Source organism: Convolutriloba macropyga, chromosome 15 (assembly GCF_964194025.1).
Source record: "Convolutriloba macropyga chromosome 15, txConMacr16.3, whole genome shotgun sequence".
Lineage (NCBI taxonomy): Eukaryota > Metazoa > Xenacoelomorpha > Acoela > Convolutidae > Convolutriloba > Convolutriloba macropyga.
Genome location: NC_134482.1, coordinates 20,499,452 through 20,518,502, shown reverse-complemented (window position 1 = coordinate 20,518,502; position 19,051 = coordinate 20,499,452).

The following is a 19,051-nucleotide window of genomic DNA, read 5'->3' as shown; positions in this document are numbered from 1 at the left end:
TTCAAATAAGAGAGCGTTTCATTCAAATTTTCATATTTGATTGTGTTTCATTTAAATATTCAAATATGATAGTGTTCCATTCAAATTTTCAAATTTGATTGTGTTTCATTTAAAAATTAAAATATGATAGTGTTTCAATCAAATTTTCAAATACGATTGTGTTTCATTCAAATTTTCAAATATGATTGTGTTTCTTTCAACTCTTTCAAATATTAAAATATGATAGTGTTTCATTCAAATTTTCAAATATGATTGTGTTCATACAAATATTCAAAAATGATAGTGTTTCATTCAAATTTTCAAACACGATTGTGTTCCATTCGATTTTTCAAATATGATTGCGTTTCATTGTATTATTCAAATTTGATAGTGGTTCATTCAAATTTTGAAATATGATTGTGTTTCAATCAAATATTCAAATATTGTAATTTTTCATTAAATATTTTAACTTTGATTGTGTTTCATTTAAACATTCAAATAAGAGAGCGTTTCATTCAAATTTTCATATTTGATTGTGTTTCATTTAAATATTCAAATATGATAGTGTTCCATTCAAATTTTCAAATTTGATTGTGTTTCATTTAAAAATTAAAATATGATAGTGTTTCAATCAAGTTTTCAAATAAGAGAGCGTTTCATTCAAATTTTCATATTTGATTGTGTTTCATTTAAATATTCAAATATGATAGTGTTTCATTCGAATTTTCAAATTTGAATGTGTTTCATTTAAATATTAAAATATGATAGTGTTTCAATCAGATTTTCAAATATGATTGTGTTTCATTCAAATTTTCAAATATGATTGTGTTTCATTCAAAAATTCAAATATGATAGTGTTTCTTCAGATTTTCAGATATGATTGTGTTTCATTCGAATTTTCAAATATGTTTCTGTTTCATTTAAATTTTCAAACATGATAGTGGTTTAATCAAATTTTCAAATACGATTGTGTTTCATTCAAATTTTCAAATATGTTTCTGTTTCATTTAAATTTTCAAACATGATAGTGGTTTAATCAAATTTTCAAATACGATTGTGTTTCATTCAAATTTTCAAATATGATTGTGTTTCCTTCAAATATTAAAATATGATACTGTTTCATTCAAATTTTCAAATATGATTGTGTTCATACAAATATTCAAAAATGATAGTGTTTCATTCTAATTTTCCAACACGATTGTGTTCCATTCGATTTTTCAAATATGATTGCGTTTCATTCTATTATTCAAATTTGATAGTGGTTCATTCAAATTTTGAAATATGATTGTGTTTCACTCAAATATTCAAATATTGTAATTTTTCATTAAATATTTTAACTTTGATTGTGTTTCATTTAAACATTCAAATAAGAGAGCGTTTCATTCAAACTTTCATATTTGATTGTGTTTCATTTAAATATTCAAATATGATAGCGTTTCATTCAAATTTTCAAATTTGATTGTGTTTCATTTAAATAATAAAATATTATAATGTTTCAATCAAATTTTCAAATATGATTGTCTTTCATTCAAATTTTCAAATATGATTGTGTTTCATTCAAATATTCAAATATGATAGTGTTTCCTCAGATTTTCAGATATGATTGTGTTTCATTCAATTATCAAATATGATTGCGTTTTATTCAAATTTTCAAATATGGTTGTGTTTCATTTAAGTATTCAAACATGATAGCGTTTCAATCAAATTTTCAAAAATGATTGTGTTTTTTCAAATGTTAAAATTTGATAGTGTTTCATTCAAATTTTCAAATATGATTATGATTCATACAAATATTCAATTATGATAGTGTTTCAATCAAATTTTTAAATATGATAGTGTTTCATTCAAATTTTCAAATATGATTGTGTTTCATACAAATATTAAAATATGATAGTGTTTCAATTAAATTTTCAAACATGATTATGTTTCATTCAACTTTTCAGATATGATTGTGTTTCATTCAAGTATTCAAATATGATATTGTTTTGCTAAAATTTTTACAAAAGGTTGTGTTTCACTCAAATATTCAAATATTGTAGTGTTTCATTAAAAATTACAAATTTGATTGTGTTTCATTTATACATTCGAAAAAGAGAGCGTTTCATTCAAATTTTCATATTTGATTGTGTTTCATTTAAATATTCAAATATGACAGTGTTTCATTCAAATTTTCAAATTTGATTGTGTTTCATTTAAATATTAAAATATGATAGTGTTTCAATCAAATTTTCAAATATGATTGTGTTTCATTCAAATATTCAAATATGATAGTTTTTCTCCAGATTTTCAGATATGATTGTGTTTCATTCAATTATCAAATATGATCGTGTTTTATTCAAATTTTCAAATATGATTGTGTTTCATTTAATTATTCAAACATGGTAGTGTTTCAATCAAATTTTCAAATATGATTGTGTTTCATTCAAATATTCAAATATGATATTGTTTCACTCAATTTTTCAAATATGATTGTGTTCCATTCGAATTTTCAAATATGATTGCGTTTCATTCAAATATTCAAATCTGATAGTGTTTCATTCAAATTTTGAAATATGATTGTATTTCACTCAAATATTCAAATATTGTACTGTTTCATTAAATATTTTAAGTTTGATTGTGTTTCATTTAAACATTCAAATATGACAGTGTTTCATTCAAATTTTCAAAATTGATTGTGGTTTATTTAAATATTCAAATACGATAGTGTTTCATTCAAATTTTCAAATTTGATTGTGTCTCATTGAAATATTCAAATAAGATAGTGTTTCAATCAAATTTTCAAATATGATTGTATTTCAATCAAATTTTTAAATATGATTATGTTCCATTCGAATTTTCAAATATGATTGCGTTTCATTCAATTATTCAAATCTGATAGTGTTTCATTCAAATTTTGAAATATGATTGTGTTTCACTCAAATATTCAATTATTGTAGTGTTTCATTAAAAATTTTAAATTTGATTGTGTTTCATTTCCACATTCAAATATGAGAGCGTTTCATTCAAATTTTCAATTTTGATTGTGTTTCATTTAAACATTCAAATATGATAGTGTTTCATTCAAATTTTCAAATTTGATTGTGTCTCATTGAAATATTCAAATATGATTGTGTTTCAGTCAATTATCAAATATGATTGTGTTTCCTTCAAATTTTTAAATATGATTGTGTTTCATTTAAATATTCAAACATGATAGTGTTTCAATCAAATTTTCAAATCTGATCGTGTTTCATTCAAATTTTCAGATATGATTGTGTTTCTGTCAAATATTCAAATATGATAGTGTTTTATTCAAATTTTCAAATATGATTGTGTTTCATTCAAGTATTCAAATATGCTAGTGTTTAATTCAAATTGTCAAATATGATTGTGTTCCATTCCAATTTTCAAATATGATTGTGTTTCTTTCATATATCAAAATATGATAGTGTTTCACTCAAATTTTCAAATATGATTGTGTTTTATACAAATATTCAAATATGATAGTGTTTCATTCAAATTTTCAAATATGATTGTGTTCCATACGAATTTTCAAATATGATTGCATTTCATTCAATTATTCAAACCTGATAGTGTTTCATTCAAATTTTGAAATATGATTGTGTTTCACTCAAATAATGTAGTGTTTGATTAAAAATTTTAAGTTTTTGATTGTGTTTCATTTAAACATTCAAATATGAGAGCGTTTCATTCAAATTTTCGAGTTTGATTGTGGTTCATTTAAATAATCAAATAAGATAGTGTTCCACTCAAATTTTCAAATTTGATTGTGTCTCATTTAAATATTCAAATATGATAGTGTTTCATTCAAATTTTCAAATATGATTTTGTTTCATTCAAATTTTCAAATATGATATTGAATCATTCAGATTTTCAGATATGATTGTGTTTCATTCAATTATCAAATATGATTGTGTTTCATTCAAATTTTCAAATATTATTGTGTTTCAACTAAATATTCAAACATGATAGTGTTTCAATCAGATTTTCAAATATGATCGTGTTTCATTCAAATTTTCAAATACGATTTTGTTTCTGTCAAATATTCAAATATGATAGTGTTTCATTCAAATTTTAAAATATGATTGTGTTCCATTCCAATTTTCAAATATGATTGTGCTTCATTCTATTATTCAAATATGATAGTGTTTCATTAAAGTTTTCAAATATGATAGTATTTCTTTCAAATATTCAAATATGATTGTGTTTCATTCAAGTATTCAAATATGATAGTGTTTAATTCAAATTGTCAAATATAATTGTGTTCTATTCCAATGCTCAAATATAATTGTGTTTCTTTCAAATATTAGAATATGATAGTGTTTCACTCAATTTTTCAAAAATGATTGTGTTTCATACAAATATTCAAATATGATAGTGTTTCATTCATTTTTTCAAATATGATTGTTTTACATTCGAATATTCAAATATGATTGCGTTTCATTCAATTATTTAAATCTGATAGTGTTTCATTCAAATTTTGAAATATGATTGTGTTTCACTCAAATAATCAAATATTGTAGTGTTTCATTAAAAATTTTAAGTTTGATTGTGTTTCATTTAAACATTCAAATATGAGAGCGTTTCATTCAAATTTTCAAATTTGATTGTGTTTCATTTAAATATTCAAATATGATAGTGTTTCACTCAAATTTTCAAGTTTGATTGTGTCTCATTTAAATATTCAAATATGATAGTGTTCCAATCAAATTTTCAAATATGATTGTGTTTCATTCAAAATTTCAAATATGATTTTGTTTCATTCAAATATTCAAATATGATAGTGAATCATTCAGATATTCAGATATGATTGTGTTTCATTCAATTATCAAATATGATTGTGTTTCATTCAAATTTTCAAATATGATCGTGTTTCATTTAAATATTCAAACATGATAGTGTTTCAATCAGATTTTCAAATATGATCGTGTTTCATTCAAATTTTCAAATATGATTATGTTTCTGTCAAATAACCAAATATGATAGTGTTTCATTCAAATTTTCAAATATGATTGTAATTCATTCAAGTATTCAAATATGATAGTGTTTCATTCAAATTGTCAAATATGATTGTGTTCCATTCCAATTTTCAAATATGATTGTGCTTCATTCAATTATACAAATATAATAGTGTTTCATTGAAGTTTTCAAATATGATATTGTTTAATTCAAAATGTCAAATATAATTGTGTTCCATTCCAATTTTCAAATATGATTGTGTTTCTTTCAAATATTAAAATATGATAGTGTTTCACTCAATTTTTCAAATATGATTGTGTTTCATACAAATATTCAAATATGATAGTGTTTCATTCAAAATTTCAAATATGATTGTGTTCCAATCGAATATTCAAATATGATTGCGTTTCATTCAATTATTCAAATATGATAGTGTTTCATTCAAATTTTCAAATATAATTTTGTTTCATTCAAATATTCAAATATGATGGTGAATCATTCAGATTTTCAGACATGATTGTGTTTCATTCAATTATCAAATATGATTGTGTTTCATTCAAATTTTCAAATATGATTGTGTTTCATTTAAATATTCAAACATGATAGTGTTACAATCAGATTTTCAAATATGATCGTGTTTCATTCAAATTTTCAAATATGATTGTGTTTCTGTCAAATATTCAAATATGATAGTGTTTCAGTCAAATTTTCAAATATGATTGTGTTTCATTCAGGTATTCAAATATGATAGTGTTTCATTCAAATTGTCAAATATGATTGTGTTCCATTCAAGTTTTCAAATATGATTGTGCTTCATTCAATTATTCAAATATGATAGTGTTTCATTAAAGTTTTCAAATATGATAGTGTTTAATTCAAATTGTCAAATATAATTGTGTTCCATTCCAATTTTCAAATATGATTGTGTTTCTTTCAAATATTAAAATATGATAGTGTTTCACTCAATTTTTCAAATATGATTGTGTTTCATACAAATGTTCAAATATGATAGTGTTTCATTCAAATTTTCAAATATGATTGTGTTCCATTCGAATATTCAAATATGATTGCGTTTCATTCAATTATTCAAATCTGATAGTGTTTCATTCAAATTTTGAAATATGATTGTGTTTCACTCAAATAATCAAATATTGTAGTGTTTCAATAAAAATTTTAAGTTTGATTGTGTTTCATTTAAACATTCAAATATGAGAGCGTTTCATTCAAATTTTCAAATTTGATTGTGTTTCATTTAAATATTCAAATATGATAGTGTTTCACTCAAATTTTCAAATTTGATTGTGTCTCATTTAAATATTCAAATATGATAGTGTTCAAATCAAATTTTCAAATATGATTGTGTTTCATTCAAATTTTCAAATATGATTTTGTTTCATTCAAATATTCAAATATGATAGTGAATCATTCAGATTTTCAGATATGATTGTGTTTCATTCAATTATCAAATATGATTGTGTTTCATTCAAATTTTCAAATATGATTGTGTTTCATTTAAATATTCAAACATGATAGTGTTTCAATCACATTTTCAAATATGATCGTGTTTCATTCAAATTTTCAAATATGATTGTGTTTCTGTCAAATATTCAAATATGATAGTGTTTCATTCAAATTTTCAAATATGATTGTATTTCATTCAAGTATTCAAATATGATAGTATTTAATTCAAATTGTCAAATATGATTGTGTTCCATTCCAAATTTCAAATATGATTGTGCTTCATTCAATTATTCAAATATGATAGTGTTTCATTAAAGTTTTCAAAAATGATAGTGTTTAATTCAAAATGTCAAATATAATTGTGTTCCATTCAAATTTTCAAATATGATTGTGTTTCTTTCAAATATTAAAATATGATAGTGTTTCACTCAATTTTTCAAATATGATTGTGTTTCATACAAATATTCAAATATGATAGTGTTTCATTCAAAATTTCAAATATGATTGTGTTCCATTCGAATATTCAAATATGATTGCGTTTCATTCAATTATTCAAATCTGATAGTGTTTCATTCAAATTTTTAAATATGATTGTGTTTCATTCAAGTATTCAAATATGATAGTGTTTCAATCAGATTTTCAGATATGATTGTGTTACATTCAAATTTTCAAATATGATTGTGCTTCATTCAACTTTTCAAATATGATTGTGTTTCTGTCAAATATTCAAATATGATAGTGTTTCATTCAAATTTTCAGATATGATTGTGTTACATTCAAATTTTCAAATATGATTGTGTTTCATTCAAGTATTCAAATATGATAGTGTTTCATTCAGATTTTCAGATATGATTGTGTTACATTCAAATTTTCAAATATGATTGTGTTTCATTCAATTATTCAAATATGATAGTGTTTCATTAAAGTTTTCAAATATGATAGTGTTTCATTCAAAATTTCAAATATGATTGTGTTCCATTCGAATATTCAAATATGATTGCGTTTCATTCAATTATTCAAATCTGATAGTGTTTCATTCAAATTTTCAAATATGATTGTGTTTCATTTAAATATTCAAACATGATAGTGTTTCAATCAGGTTTTAAAATATGATCGTGTTTCATTCAAATTTTCAAATATGATTGTGTTTCTGTCAAATATTCAAATATGATAGTGTTTCATTCAAATTTTCAAATATGATTGTGTTTCATTCAAGTATTCAAATATGATAGTGTTTCATTCAGATTTTCAGATATGATTGTGTTTCGTTCGAATATCCAAATATGATTGCGTTTCATTCAATTATTCAAATCTGATAGTGTTTCATTCAAATTTTCAAATATGATTGTGTTTCATTTAAACATTCAAACATGATATTGTTTCAATCAGATTTTCAAATATGATCGTGTTTCATTCAAATTTTCAAATATGGTTGTGCTTCATTTAAATATTCAAACATGATAGTGTTTCAATCAGATTTTCAAATATGATCGCGTTTCATTCAAATTTTCAAATATGATTGTGTTTCTGTCAAATATTCAAATATGATAGTGTTTCATTCAAAATTTCAAATATGATTGTGTTTCATTCAAGTATTCAAATATGATAGTGTTTCTTTCAAATATTCAAATATGATAGTGTTTCTTTCAAATTTTCAAATATGATTGTGTTTCATACAAATATTCAAATATGATAGTGTTTCATTCAAAATTTCAAATATGATTGTGTTCCATTCGAATATTCAAATATGATTGCGTTTCATTCAATTATTCAAATCTGATAGTGTTTCATTCAAATTTTTAAATATGATTGTGTTTCATTTAAATATTCAAACATGATAGTGTTTCAATCAGATTTTTAAATATGATCGTGTTTCATTCAACTTTTCAAATATGATTGTGTTTCTGTCAAATATTCAAATATGATAGCGTTTCATTCAAATTTACAAATATGATTGTGTTTCATTCAAGTATTCAAATATGATAGTGTTTCATTCAGATTTTCAGATATGATTGTGTTACATTCAAATTTTCAAACATGATTGTGCTTCATTCAATTATTCAAATATGATAGTGTTTCATTAAAGTTTTCAAATATGATAGTGTTTCATTCAAAATTTCAAATATGATTGTGTTCCATTCGAATATTCAAATATGATTGCGTTTCATTCAATTATTCAAATCTGATAGTGTTTCATTCAATATTTCAAATATGATTGTGTTTCATTTAAATATTCAAACATGATAGTGTTTCAATCAGATTTTCAAATATGATCGTGTTTAATTCAAATTTTCAAATATGATTGTGTTTCTGTCAAATATTCAAATATGATAGTGTTTCATTCAAGTTTTCAAATATGATTGTGTTTCATTCAAGTATTCAAAAATGATAGTGTTTCATTCAGATTTTCAGATATGATTGTGTTTCATTCGAATATTCAAATATGATTGCGTTTCATTCAATTATTCAAATCTGATAGTGTTTCATTCAAATTTTCAAATATGATTGTGTTTCATTTAAATATTCAAACATGATAGTGTTTCAATCAGATTTTCAAATATGATCGTGTTTCATTCAAATTTTCAAATATGATTGTGCTTCATTCAATTATTCAAATATGATAGTGTTTCATTAAAGTTTTCAAATGTGATAGTGTTTAATTCAAAATGTCAAATATAATTGTGTTCCATTCCAATTTTCAAATATGATTGTGTTTCTTTCAAATATTAAAATATGATAGTGTTTCACTCAATTTTTCAAATATGATTGTGTTTCATACAAATATTCAAATATGATTGTGTTTCTGTCAAATATTCAAATATGATAGTGTTTCATTCAAGTTTTCAAATATGATTGTGTTTCATTCAAGTATTCAAATATGATAGTGTTTCATTCAAAATTTCAAATGTGATTGTGTTCCATTCGAATATTCAAATATGATTGCGTTTCATTCAATTATTCAAATCTGATAGTGTTTCATTCAAATTTTTAAATATGATTGTGTTTCATTTAAATATTCAAACATGATAGTGTTTCAATCAGATTTTCAAATTTGATCGTGTTTCATTCAACTTTTCAAATATGATTGTGTTTCTGTCAAATATTCAAATATGATAGTGTTTCATTCAAATTTTCAAATATGATTGTGTTTCATTCAAGTATTCAAATATGATAGTGTTTCATTCAGATTTTCAAACATGATTGTGTTTCATTCAAGTATTCAAATATGATAGTGTTTCATTCAAAATTTCAAATATGATTGTGTTCCATTCGAATATTCAAATATGATTGCGTTTCATTCAATTATTCAAATCTGATAGTGTTTCATTCAAATTTTTAAATATGATTGTGTTTCATTTAAATATTCAAACATGATAGTGTTTCAATCAGATTTTCAAATATGATCGTGTTTCATTCAAATTTTCAAATATGATTGTGTTTCTGTCAAATATTCAAATATGATAGTGTTTCATTCAAATTTTCAAATATGATTGTGTTTCATTCAAGTATTCAATTATGATAGTGTTTCATTCAGATTTTCAGATATGATTGTGTTTCATTTGAATATTTAAATATGATTGCGTTTCATTCAATTATTCAAAACTGATAGTGTTTCATTCAAATTTTCAAATATGATTGTGTTTCATTTAAATATTCAAACATGATAGTGTTTCAATCAGATTTTCAAATATGATCGTGTTTCATTCAAATTTTCAAATATGATTGTGTTTCTGTCAAATATTCAAATCTGATAATGTTTCATTCAAATTTTCAAATATGATTGTGTTTCATTTAAATATTCAAACATGATAGTGTTTCAATCAGATTTTCAAATATGATCGTGTTTCATTCAAATTTTCAAATATGATTGTGTTTCTGTCACATATTCAAATATGATAGTGTTTCATTCAAATTTTCAAATATGATTGTGTTTCATTCAAGTATTCAAATATGATAGTGTTTAATTCAGACTTTCAGATATGATTGTGTTTCATTCAAATTTTCAAATATGATTTTGTTTCATTCAAATATTCAAATATGATAGTGAATCATTCAGATTTTCAGATATGAATGTGTTTCATTCAATTATCAAATATGATTGTGTTTCATTCAAATTTTCAAATATGATTGTGTTTCATTTAAATATTCAAACATGATAGTGTTTCAATCAGATTTTCAAATATGATCGTGTTTCATTCAAATTTTCAAATATGATTGTGTTTCTGTCAAATATTCAAATATGATAGTGTTTCATTCAAATTTTCAAACATGATTGTGTTTCATTCAAGTGTTCATATATGATAGTGTTTCATTCAAATTGTCAAATATGATAGTGTTCCATTCAAATTTTCAAATATGATTGTGCTTCATTCAATTATTAAAATATGATAGTGTTTCATTAAAGTTTTCAAATATGATAGTGTTTAATTCAAATTGTCAAATATAATTGTGTTCCATTCCAAATTTCAAATATGATTGTGTTTCTTTCAAATATTAATAGTGTTTCACTCAATTTTTCAAATATGATTGTGTTTCATACAAATATTCAAATATGATAGTGTTTCATTCAAATTTTCAAATATGATTGTGTTCCATTCGAATATTCAAATATGATTGCGTTTCATTCAATTATTCAAATCTGATAGTGTTTCATTCAAATTTTGAAATACGATTGTGTTTCACTCAAATAATCAAATTTTGTAGTGTTTCACTAAAAATTTTAAGTTTGATTGTGTTTCATTTAAACATTCAAATTTGAGAGCGTTTCATTCAAATTTTCAAATTTGATTGTGTTTCATTTTAATATTCAAATATGATAGTGTTTCACTCAAATATTCAAATTTGATTGTGTCTCAATTAAATAATCAAATATGATAGTGTTCCAATCAAATTTTCAAATATGATTGTGTTTCATTCAAATTTTCAAATATGATTTTGTTTCATTCAAATATTCAAATATGATAGTGAATCATTCAGATTTTGAGATATGATTGTGTTTCATTCATTTATCAAAAATGATTGTGTTTCATTCAAATTTTCAAATATGATTGTGTTTCATTTAAATATTCAAACATGATAGCGTTTCAATCAGATTTTTAAATATGATCGGTTTTCATTCAACTTTTCAAATATGATTTTGTTTCTGTCAAATATTCAAATATGATAGTGTTTCATTCAAATTTTCAAATATGATTGTGTTTCATTCAAGTATTCAAATATTATAGTGTTTCATTCAAATTATCAAATATGATTGTGTTTCATTCAAATTTTCAAATATGATTGTGTTTCATTTAAATATTCAAACATGATAGTGTTTCAATCAGATTTTCAAATATGATCGTGTTTCATTCAAATTTTCAAATATGATTGTGTTTCTGTCAAATATTCAAATATGATAGTGTTTCATTCAAATTTTCAAACATGATTGTGTTTCATTCAAGTGTTCATATATGATAGTGTTTCATTCAAATTGTCAAATATGATAGTGTTCCATTCAAATTTTCAAATATGATTGTGCTTCATTCAATTATTAAAATATGATAGTGTTTCATTAAAGTTTTCAAATATGATAGTGTTTAATTCAAATTGTCAAATATAATTGTGTTCCATTCCAAATTTCAAATATGATTGTGTTTCTTTCAAATATTAATAGTGTTTCACTCAATTTTTCAAATATGATTGTGTTTCATACAAATATTCAAATATGATAGTGTTTCATTCAAATTTTCAAATATGATTGTGTTCCATTCGAATATTCAAATATGATTGCGTTTCATTCAATTATTCAAATCTGATAGTGTTTCATTCAAATTTTGAAATACGATTGTGTTTCACTCAAATAATCAAATTTTGTAGTGTTTCACTAAAAATTTTAAGTTTGATTGTGTTTCATTTAAACATTCAAATTTGAGAGCGTTTCATTCAAATTTTCAAATTTGATTGTGTTTCATTTTAATATTCAAATATGATAGTGTTTCACTCAAATATTCAAATTTGATTGTGTCTCAATTAAATAATCAAATATGATAGTGTTCCAATCAAATTTTCAAATATGATTGTGTTTCATTCAAATTTTCAAATATGATTTTGTTTCATTCAAATATTCAAATATGATAGTGAATCATTCAGATTTTGAGATATGATTGTGTTTCATTCATTTATCAAAAATGATTGTGTTTCATTCAAATTTTCAAATATGATTGTGTTTCATTTAAATATTCAAACATGATAGCGTTTCAATCAGATTTTTAAATATGATCGGTTTTCATTCAACTTTTCAAATATGATTTTGTTTCTGTCAAATATTCAAATATGATAGTGTTTCATTCAAATTTTCAAATATGATTGTGTTTCATTCAAGTATTCAAATATTATAGTGTTTCATTCAAATTGTCAAATATGATTGTGTTCCATTCCAATTTTCAAATATGATTGTGCTTCATTCAATTATTCAAATATGATAGTGTTTCATTAAAGTTTTCAATTATGATTGTGTTTCATTCAAATATTCAAATATGATAGTGGTTTATTCAAATTTTTAAATATGATAGTGTTTCATTCAATTTTTCAAATATGATTGTGTTTCATTCAAGTATTCAAATATGATAGTGTTTCATTCAAATTGTCAAATATGATTGTGTTTCACTCAATTATTCAAATATGATAGTGTTTCATTAAAGTTTCCAAATATGATTGTGTTTCATTCAAGTATTCAAATATGATAGTGTTTCATTCAAGTTGTCTTATATGATTGTGTTACATTCCAATGTTCAAATATGATTGTGTTTCATTCAAATATTCAAATATGATAGTGTTTCATTCAAATTTTCAAATATGATTGTGTTTCATTCAAGTATTCAAATATGATAGTGTTTCATTCAAATTGTCAAATATGATTGTGTTCCATTCCAATTTTCAAATATGATTGTGCTTCATTCAATTATTCAAATATGATAGTGTTTCATTAAAGTTTTCAAATATGATTGTGTTTCATTCAAATATTCAAATATGATAGTGGTTTATTCAAATTTTTAAATATGATAGTGTTTCATTCAATTTTTCAAATATGATTGTGTTTCATTCAAGTATTCAAATATGATAGTGTTTCATTCAAATTGTCGAATATGATTGTGTTCCATTCCAATTTTCAAATATGATTGTGTTTCACTCAATTATTCAAATATGATAGTGTTTCATTAAAGTTTCCAAATATGATTGTGTTTCATTCAAGTATTCAAATATGATAGTGTTTCATTCAAGTTTTCATATATGATTGTGTTTCATTCAATTTTTCAAATATGATTGTGTTTCTTTCAAATATTCAAATGGAGTCAATCTTGATTGACATCCAGAAATAAACTTGAAAAAACGATTTATTCAAAAGAAAATAAATTAATTACTGAAACTCAAATACTCGTTTCTGATTGGATAAAAATATATTTTTTAATTTTGATTTTAGAAATGTGCTAAAACCTTTCCTTTCACTCTTTAGTTGGTTCCTTCAGAGTCAGAACTGATATAACAATAAACTATATGAACCTCTCTCTCTACTCCGAACGTGAAATATATCTGAGACTAAGTCTAGATAGCAGCATTGGGGCCCGTGCTCTATCCACTAGTACGCCTATAGAAGAGTAACAGACTAGAGTCATAGAACTTTAAATAGTCAGGTAAGCCTTGAGTTTATTACTATTCTTGAGACGACCATAAGACAGTTAAAGAAGTATCCTATTAAAGGTAAGCTCAGAACACGTCTTATCTGGTGCGGCCAGTGTTGGTAGCAGTCAGAAAACCAAAAAATTTCCTTTTCATTTAATTCTTAAATTTAATTTCTTTCATCACTCACCTGCATAGTGCATTCAGCTATACTATATTAGTATAGTATTAACCAATATAATGGATAACGATATATCGTTAACACCTTTTAGTTTATCACCTGATTGTTCACCAGAAAATAAACAGACAATACAAAAAATAATATAAAATTTAAAAATTAACCTATTTACAGACACCAATCCAGTAACCCAACATACCTTTCATAAACACCACTTATCACACTATATACCCGCAATATTTCTAACAACTGATCAACTAAACAAAATTATATATTTCAATTAACCGACAAAAATAATAAAACAATAACACAATATAATAACCATACAGAATACACCTTAGAAGAAATAGTGCGAATCTTCTTACATAACCATGAATCAAAGCAGACAGAGATAACATCACAGCTATAAACCAAACACCTTACACAATACTCAAAGATAGCACACCGTACCTTAAAATAGTACCAGAAACAAATAACCAATCAATAAATGAAACACTACGATCCCACATCAGAAGCTTTGGAAGTTGGTTAGCCAGAATAATTGAAATCAGGAGAGAAATCAATCATGAAACAGCGATAGATATATTGAAGATAGTATCAGAAATAAGCTATCTATTTTGGATAGACACTATTGAATATATTAATAACACACGACTCTTAATCGGGAGAGCATTCGAAAAGGAAATACCTTACCCAGAAAAAACAGAGTTACAACAACTCTGGGATCAAAAACACACATCACCTTAACACGAAAGTATACTGCAAATCAGCTCAAATAGTATTAATTATGTAACAGCCTAACACAAAAAAGTTAATATTTATGATAGAGAACAAACTGGATCACTATCAATGACAATACCAAAAAATATAACGTTCTTTTCGACACCAAAAGAAAACTTTACAGTACAATCAGAGAAACGGAAATCAACACTTGTACCAGACAAGTATCTGAGTGCAAACCTATTCACTCATAAAAATAAGAGTCGAGAACGCCTAAATGATACAGATGACGAAGGTGATTCATATTCACAAGTTGCAATGATAACAGAAAGAAACAAAAAACAAAAAGTACAACAAAATCACATTCATTTTGGATTTGGAAATAATAAAGAATACACCTATATCCCAGTAGTACCTAATGTTACAAATAATCAAATTGCGACATCAAGCTTTAATGAAAACCAGAGTACAAGAATAACAGAAGCAAATTTTAAAAAACTTCTAGAAAATATGGAGAAAAAGTTTAACAGAATGAGCGAAAACTCCAAAAAAACACGAAGCACAACTAAACGAAGCTTATGATCAAATACAACAAACAAGAATTGAATTCAATACACAACAAAATCAAAGAAATGCAATAAATACACAAAAAACAGACGAAGAACCGAAATAAACCATCAGAGACAACAACAATCCGAAAACACCGAAATCCAGAATAATTCTGTAACGGAACCTCCCTTACCATTTTATAAACAATTAACCGCAATGAGTATAACCGAAGAACCACTAATAGAAACCTTGAGCACAAATGGGCCAGTACCCACAACAATTAAACCATTTGATGGCACCGATCCTGGATATACAGTTGAAGAATATCTCAAAAGTATCATCGCAGCAATTATATTCAGTAACCGTATAGAACCAGTAAACAAAACTGGGCATCATCAGTGGAAAGAAAAAAGAGCAGCATTGACCCTACACATCTTACAAGGACAATGGTATCCAACCTTACCAAGTGAAACCAAATTGGATTAGGAACTATTCTGCAAAGAATTCTCGGATATGTTTGATTCCGAAAAATCTAAACAACAAGCCAAAATAGTGCTCCAACAAATTCAAAAACATCCAAATGAGTCATTAAGGTCTCTAGCATTAAGGATTGAAACATTAGCCAAAACAGCATACAGCTTATACACTGAAGATTACAAAAATAGTGTAATGAACCAAACTTTTATACGATGCTTAGATATTGAACTAAAAACGGCAGCGTTGAAAAAACGCGCGAATCACCAACCAACACCTCGAGATCCTGAAATGCCATTTAAAACCTTACTAGATAAAATAGATCAAATGGACTTAACCATTAAATGGACTTAACCAGTTATTGTAGTTCACACGGCCATACCAAAGGTAGATGTTTCAAAAGACCACAGAGAACAACAACGTAAGCCACGAGAAAGATCATGCTACGGTCACATGAGAAATAACCAGAATTTACCTAACAGACAAATAAGTTCAAATAACGTCAACGGTAGACAATTACCTTCAACCTCACCTGTTTACAGTAACCACAGGAGTAGAACACCTAACCCAAATAGTAGAAACCCAAGTAACCAAAGTAATCGAACCTATAATAATAATAGTAGATACTCGAGTAGACCATACAGCAATAATAGATCACACAGCGAACATCGATCTTATAGTAAAAATAGATCACAAAACAGATATGACAACAATAACCGAAACAGATCACAGAGTTATAACAGAAGCAATAACAACCGAAATTATTCAAATAACAAGAATCGTAGTAACAGCTATCACAGAAATAATAGAAACAACAATAATAGTAATTCCAACCGTTCAATTTCAAATAATCGTAATAATCAAAGATACAATTCACGATCACCATATCAACATTCACGATCACCGTACCAGTCCAGATCACCATATATTAGAGATAGAAACTCTAATAGCAATAACGGAAGTAGATACCACAGCAACGATAGAAATCGAGGATCAAATAATCAAAACTACAGACAAAGTAGTAATAACGAAAACCGCAATAATCATAAACCATACCATCGACAAAACGGAATTAGAGTCAATAATATTGAAGACAAACCACACGAAAATGAACAGGATCCACCTGGAATTGAAGAGTGCAATTACTCAACAGATTCTTTGGATGAAGATATTAGAAAAATTCTATAACGCACAAGAAAACACTTGCAACTCCATTAACACAATCGAATCAAATCCTACATGGATACTACCAAGGTATCAATGCACAAGTTTAGAAACCGATTTTAAAAATCAAAAACCAATACTCGAAACTGATTTCCTATTGGATTCCGGAGCCACACTCAATCTCCTAAACGAAGACACAAGGAACGAGTTAAAATACAATAAACCTCACCTCCAATTAACCAAATCAATTAGAACGCTGACTGCCGCAAATAATACAAAAATCGAAACTTTGGGAACTATAAATGTAAACGTGACACCGGAAAGAATCTCTAATATAATTTTTAATATATTTTTCTATTTAACACAATGTAATCATAACGTTCTTGGAACACCTTTCTTTAAAGAATATATTGAAACAATAAACGTTAACACAAATAAATTAACAATCAACACACCAACAGATTTTGACAATGAAATCCATTTCTTTCAAAACACAACCAAAGAATATCCATATTACTCTAGAATATACCCTGTATACAACAAGGAAACACATTACTTCGAACCACACGAACACAATTGTTTAACCTTCCCAATTCCCAATTTCAAAAGAATGGAAAAATCAAACGGAAAAATTCTGCACGGATCACTACATTACTTTGAACTCAAATATGAACTTACTGGATTTATATATCAAAACACAACATTTAAAACTTTTCATATGGAAGTTTACCAAACAAACTCGCTAGAGATTTTCTCAGCTTTATATCACCTCACCTATGAAAATGAAAACGATATCATTGGTATTCTTCAAATAAACAACGACGAAAGTATAAACCAAGTTGCAACATTCGAAAGAAAACCCAATTTCAAAAGTAAATTTAACATCACCAAATACAATGACAAGGACAAAGAATTCATACAAATGTTTAATTTTGAACATTCTTACCTAACACAAGAACAATTTCACAAAATAGTAGACATAATTATGAAATACAGAAATGTATATGCTACAACAAAATTTGAAGATGGAAAAACAAAAATAAAACTTAACCTACCTATGAAAAAAGATGCAGTCTTCAAAAACCAGACAGTCAGCAAAGTACCAATTCATTTAAGAGATCGAATTCAAAAACTACTCGACGTATTGAAAAAGTACAATATAATTTCACCTGTCAACAAAGAACAATTGTCCACCGGCAACACATTCACAAACCAAGTGATCATCCTACAAAAAGGAGAATCACTACAAATCGTCTTAGACGCTAGATACTTGAACAGTATGATAGACCAATCAAAGTGTAACTGGCCAATAGAACCAGTAGATGTAGCTTTAATCCGAATAAACGGTACAATTTTCACAACCGCAGATCTGAACAGTGCATATAACCCAATTCCCTTAGATAAAGAATCCATGAGATATACCCAATTCACGATTGGAAACGAACAGTATTGTTTTAAACGATTATTCTATGGTATATCAATTGGACCAGCAGCATTCGCCTCAATCCTTACTCACTACTTATACCCACTAATTCGGAATGGAACAGTAATCACCTACGTAGACGATATCTTCATTCAAACAACAACGTACGTCTAAATGTATGAAAAATTGGAAGAATGTCACAAAATACTACAAAAAAACCTTAAAGCAGCACCTGATAAAACTTACTTCTTGTTGAAGAAAGTAAAATTTCTTGGACACATAAGTGAAAACAAAAAAAATAAAAGCTTTGACTTCAAGGATTGAAGGATTCCAAAAATTAGAACCAACAAAAAGCATGAAATCAATTCAACGATACCTTGGAACCATAAATTTTTTTTAGCCAAATATGTCTATGGAATGCAACCAAAATTCAACTCCTTTAAAAACCATTACAAAAAGAAACAGAATTTAAATGGACAAAAGAACAA